The sequence below is a fragment of the Mandrillus leucophaeus genome, unplaced genomic scaffold (assembly GCF_000951045.1).
Source record: "Mandrillus leucophaeus isolate KB7577 unplaced genomic scaffold, Mleu.le_1.0 Scaffold274, whole genome shotgun sequence".
NCBI classification, from domain to species: domain Eukaryota; kingdom Metazoa; phylum Chordata; class Mammalia; order Primates; family Cercopithecidae; genus Mandrillus; species Mandrillus leucophaeus.
In genome coordinates this window covers 802005-807486 of record NW_012102854.1, presented here as the reverse complement: position 1 = coordinate 807486, position 5482 = coordinate 802005, and the positions used below count along the sequence as shown (strand labels likewise).

General features: G+C 48.0%; 1 long non-coding RNA gene across 1 annotated transcript; it reads left to right on the top strand.

The window, feature by feature from the left end:
• Positions 1-989: 989 nt before the first annotated feature.
• Positions 990-2271, top strand: LOC105543055. The gene is made up of 2 exons (XR_001006569.1): positions 990-1403; positions 2117-2271. It is a non-coding gene; the product is annotated as an uncharacterized LOC105543055 (long non-coding RNA).
• The last annotated feature ends 3211 nt before the right edge of the window (positions 2272-5482 follow it).

Sequence of the window (5482 nt, the reverse complement as noted above, 5' to 3'; positions counted from 1 at the left end):
GAACCCTGGTGGCAGAGGTTGTGGTGAGCAGAGGTCAGCCCATATCAAGCTTCTCCTTGTTCTATGTGTGAACAGCTAGTCTGTATCTTCACCGAAGCATATTTAAAAATAAACCTTAGGAAGGCCCTTGGCCACCATAATCCGTCCACACTAGCAAGAGCCCAGCCTCTGAGACTAGGCGTCCTTCCGCCTCCCACTGGAATGCCTTCCCCCGGAATCTCCAAGGTACCAAATTGCTCAGGGGCAGCTGAGACAGCCCTACTTCTGGGAGTCCTCCCCACCCACTTGAAATCACAGGCATCTCTGCTGTCCCTGCCCTTCATCCACATCACTAAACAATTCATCGCACACATCTCTGTACTTTTATTTAAACTGTCCATGTGTGTTTACAATTAACTACTTCATGAATGACTGCGGTACGGATGGAGCAGAAAGGAATGCTGAGGGAGGACCCCTGTTCGAATGAGCCACTCTTCCAGAACGAGAATGAACTTTCCCCAGTACCAACAAGGCAGCCTCCAGGGCAAGAAAAGGTAACGGGATCCATTCTGCTGACATCCAAGATGGAATTACAGGTAACTCTCACCTCTTTTTTGACTCTCAGGTGGAAATCCCCTCCCCACAAGGTGAAGTGGAGTCCGCTCCAGAGCCCCGAAGTTGGGGTCGGGGATGTCACAGAAATCACCAGGGCAGCCAATTCCCATCCAGAGGCGGCCCAGGATGACCCAACACCCTCAAGCTCAGCCCCAAGCTCGGGCCAGGGAGTGAAGCCCTTGTCCCCAAGCAACAGAGTGAGGGTTTGTCTCTAACCCTGTGGGCTCCAGTGAAAGGAAAATGGCCTGGAGGTGCCCACAGGAGAGCACCTGAGTTCTGCGACAGATCTACGGCTCCCAGCCTGAGTCCCCATGAGTAACAGGGACGCACAGAGGGGCATGCTGCCTGCCTATAGGGCACTCACGGAACGCAGCTGCATGCTGTGGATCCTGAAGCCGGTCAGGTAACGAGGTGCAGAGGTGTGGGGAAGACCTGGAGGGAGGCCTCCCTGGATGCCAACCAGCCTAACCAGCCGGGGCCACCAATCAGAAGTGCTTCTGACATTTAACAGGACACACGGAAGGTGTGTAGGGTGGGTAGTGGATGTAACCGCAGAGGCCTCTGGGGATTGTTTTGGAGCTGGAGAGGCAGGCAAGCAGTTGGCTTTTCCCACACAGGGTGCCTCAGACATCTGCACAGCGCACACAACCAAGCTTAGGAGCCCACTGTTAAGATGCCCAAGTGACATGGACAAGTTTCTCCTCTGCAAGACAATGAGATCTGCTGACTGTCAGAGCATCGCAGGACCGCCGAAGGATTCTAGAAAATGTGGTCCCGGGTGGCCACTGTGTGCTAACCTTCACCTGCAGGTGAGCTGAGCTCACCACGCAAGCCTCCGCCCTGGTGCGCCCTTCCCAAGCAGATGCCAGGTTGGGGCAGAAGCGGCTCAGGGAAAGGTGATGCTCCCTCAGGGCTCCCGGTTTGGGGGTGACACCACCCCTGTGTCCTAGAGTAGGAGGGTGTACCAGGATAGGGAACCCCAAGGCTGTTTTCAGGGACAGCAAGATTGGCTTGGGAAAAACTCCCAGAATGGAGATGGGGAGAGCCTGGTCACATTTCCCCAGGTAGGGGATGCTGGCTGGACTTGGGTGAAGAGCAAAAGATCCCCTGGTGATAGTGGTGGTGAGGATCGGAGCCAGAAATTCCCAAGGTGTTTTTTTTTTGTTTTGTTTTTGTTTCTGAGACAGAGTCTCCCTCTGTCTCCCAGGCTGTAGTGCAATGGCGCGATCTCGGCTTACTGCAACCTCCGCCTCCTAGGTTCAAATGATTCTCCTGCCTCAGCCTCCCAAGTAGCTGAGATTACAAACACCTGCCACCATGCCCAGCTAATTTTTTTTAAATTTATTTTTTGTATTTTTAGTAGAGATGGTGTTTTGCCACATTGCCCAGCCTGTTCTCAAATTCCTGACCTCAAGTGATCCACCTGCCTTGGCCTCCCAAAGTGCTGGGATTACAGGCGTGAGCCACTGTGCCCAGCTCATTTTCATCTTTTCTCTTACAGGTTTTTATTTTTATCTTACAGGTTCGACTTGAAGGAAACTTCTCGAGGGTTGGGTGGAGGGTGGGGTAGTGTTGAAGAGGAGGCACAATTGTAACCATTTTGTTCAACATGGGTGTTTTCTTTATGCATCAATTTGTATTTTTAAAGATATTATATTAAAATTTTGTTTCTGTTTTGTTCAACATGGGTGTTTTCTTTATGCATTAATTTGTATTTTTAAATATATTACATTAAAAATTTATCTTGATTACCGAGTTTTTCTGGTGCCCCTTTAAATTCTCTATCAAGTCCTGAGCCTTGATAGGAAGTGAGGGTCTGGCCTCTGGGCATCAAGCAGCCAGAAAGTCCCTTAGGAGCTTTCTCTGAATTGTTGAATTGTGAGTGATCTTTTCCTTTCCCGACTTCCTTAATATCCACAATTTCCTTGTAACCATCCCTCCAAGCCACACCCACAAGGCACCTCCAAGACCTATCATGAAGCAGATATTCAAAGATGACTTGTATGGCCGGGCACAGTGGCTCACGCCTGTAATCCCAGCACTTTGGCAGGCCTAGGTGGGTGGATCACGAGGTCAGGAGATCCAGACCATCCTGGCCAACATGGTGAAACCCCGTCTCTACTAAAAATACAAAAAATTAGCCGGGCGAGGTGGCGGGCGCCTGTAGTCCCAGCTACTCTGGAGGCTGAGGCAGGAGAATGGCGTGAACCCGGGAAGCAGAGCATGCAGTCAGCCAAGATCATGCCACTGCACTCCAGCCTGGGTGACAGAGCGAGACTCTGTCCCAAAAAAAAAAAAAAAAAAGATTATTTGTAAATTTTCACACCCCACCTGTTCCAGAATGTCTTCCAACATCCCCTTTCCTGGATAAGTAAAAAACAAGGTTTGCATGTTGAGTATCAGCCTCTCCCATTGGGTGGGTGTTTAGGAAGGAGGATCAGTCGAGAACCCTATTCCAGCCCAGGTAAATGACCTGGCCAAAGATTTAATTTCCACAAATGTAGAATGCTTGTAACAGAACTCAGTGGGAACCAAAGTCAGGCATGGCACTGGGCTTTAAGGAGCACAAACGAAAAGGAGGGACTAGAAAACTTCAGAAAGGTATTGGCGGGGTGTGGAGGGATGGGACAGTGAGGATGTGGGATCCCGGAATAATCCAAATCCCTGTCTGGAGACCTATGTGTACAAAGGCTGTAAAGAGAGACCCAGGCTGATGGGGTATCTGTAATAAATCAAACATAATATAACAGCAGGTCACGTGATACGGGGACCCTGGAAAAACAGAACAAGCAGCTAAAGGAGCAGCATCACACTCCATAGATATTCACAAACATCAAGACACTAAGAAAGCTGCATTCATTTAAATCAAGGTGACAGGCTGGGCGCGGTGGCTCACGCCTGTAATCCTAGCACTTTGGGAGGCCAAGGCGGGCAGATCATTTGAGGTTCAAGACCAGCCTGGCCAACGTGGTGAAAGCTCGTCTCTACTAAAAATATAAAAATTAGCCAGGTGTGGTGGCGGGTGCCTGTAATCCCAGCTACTCAAGAGGCTGAGGCAGGAGAATCACTCGAACCTGGGAGGCGGAGGTAGTAGTAAGCAGAGATCAAGCCATTGCACTCAAGCCTTGGGAGAGCAAAACTCCATCTCAAATAAATAAATCAAAGGTGACAGTTACTGAGTGCTGTGGGCCAGGTACAATGATACACCCTCAAATGTGTTACCCTCATGAATCTGAATCACTTGTGATATCTCTGCTTTAAGGAGTCCTATTTCCCACACTCTTAGCTGGCTTGAGATGTGAAAATCCACCTAAATTATAGACAGTGAAAAAAAATAGTGGTGCCCACCCAGGGAATATGTCTAGTTAAAATTAACATAGATAAAAATCAGCAAAAAGAAATTTTAAAAATATTTTTTGAAATTAAAAGCCATATAAACCAATGTGTCACTGATGAGTTCAAAGAAGAAACTGACCTGCAAACCAGGAGATACATGGGAAGGAGCAATAGTGAAAATGCTTCAGATCTAAACCTGTGGAATGAGGCTACCTCAGTGTCCAAAAATATCACTTAAATATAGTGCCAAGGGGCGGGGTGCGGTGACTCACGCTTGTAATCCCAGTATTTTGGGAGGCCGAGGCGGGCAGATCACTTGAGGTCAGGAGTTCGAGACCAACCTGGCTGACATGGTGAAACCCCATCTCTACTAAAAATACAAAAATTAGCTGGGTGTGGTGGCGCGCATCCATAATCCCAGCTACTTGGGAGGCTGAGGCAAGAGAATTGCTTGAGCCCAGGAGGCGGAGGTTGCAGTGAGCCGAGATGGCACCACTGCACTCCAGCCTGGGTGATAGAGCAAGACTCTGTCTCCAAAACAAACAAAAAATTTCCAATGAATAAACTACCTACCAAGACTTATAGAATGAGACTAAAACCACGGCTGGAGGAAAACTTTTAGCCTGAAAGTAGCCTAAGATTTAGAAATTACGGCAAAAAACTAAGGAGTAAGCAGTTACCCTTCAGGTTAGAAAACCAACAGCATAACAGGAAATGAGAGAGGGAAGAAATAATCAGATGGGGCTAGGATGGGGGCTTATGGGGATGAAGGAGGCAGGAAGAGCATGTGAAGTCTGTGCATAAAGTCACTCCCTAAGGACAGTCCCTGAGAGGAAGCTAGACGCACAAGGATCGGGCTAGGTGGAGAAGGTGGAGAAGACAATCCCGAAGGGTACATTCAGGGGTTGACGGCGATAAGAAAACAGGAGGGCAGGCCGGGCGCGGTGGCTCAAGCCTGTAATCCCAGCACTTTGGGAGGCCGAGATGGGCAGATCACGAGGTCAGGAGATCGAGACCATCCTGGCTAACACGGTGAAACCCCGTCTCTACTAAAATATACAAAAAACTAGCCGGGGGAGGCTGAGGCAGGAGAATGGCGTGAACCCGGGAGGCGGAGCTTGCAGTGAGCCGAGATCCGGCCACTGCACTCCAGCCTGGGCAACCGAGCAAGACTCCGTCTCAAAAAAAAAAAAAAAAAAAAAGAAAACAGGAGGGAAAGTCAAGTGTGGAGCCTTTCCTGTCCCTAGCATGGAAGACATCAGGAGCTGATGAGTGAAAGTGATAAACAGCATTCTCACCACAAAAAAAGGTCAAGGATTTGAGGTAACGGATAGATTAATTTGATTCTTATTCCACACTATATTGAAAAATCACATCATTTTATACCCCATATACAATTTAGAAGATAGGTAAAAATCAGCAAGAAAAAAATGAAAAACTATTCTTTGAAGTATTTTTAAAACATGCAATTTATGGGGTACAATCTAATTCATCTATCTATCTATCTATCTATCTATATCTTTTTTTAAAAAAAACGGGGAGTCAATAAACA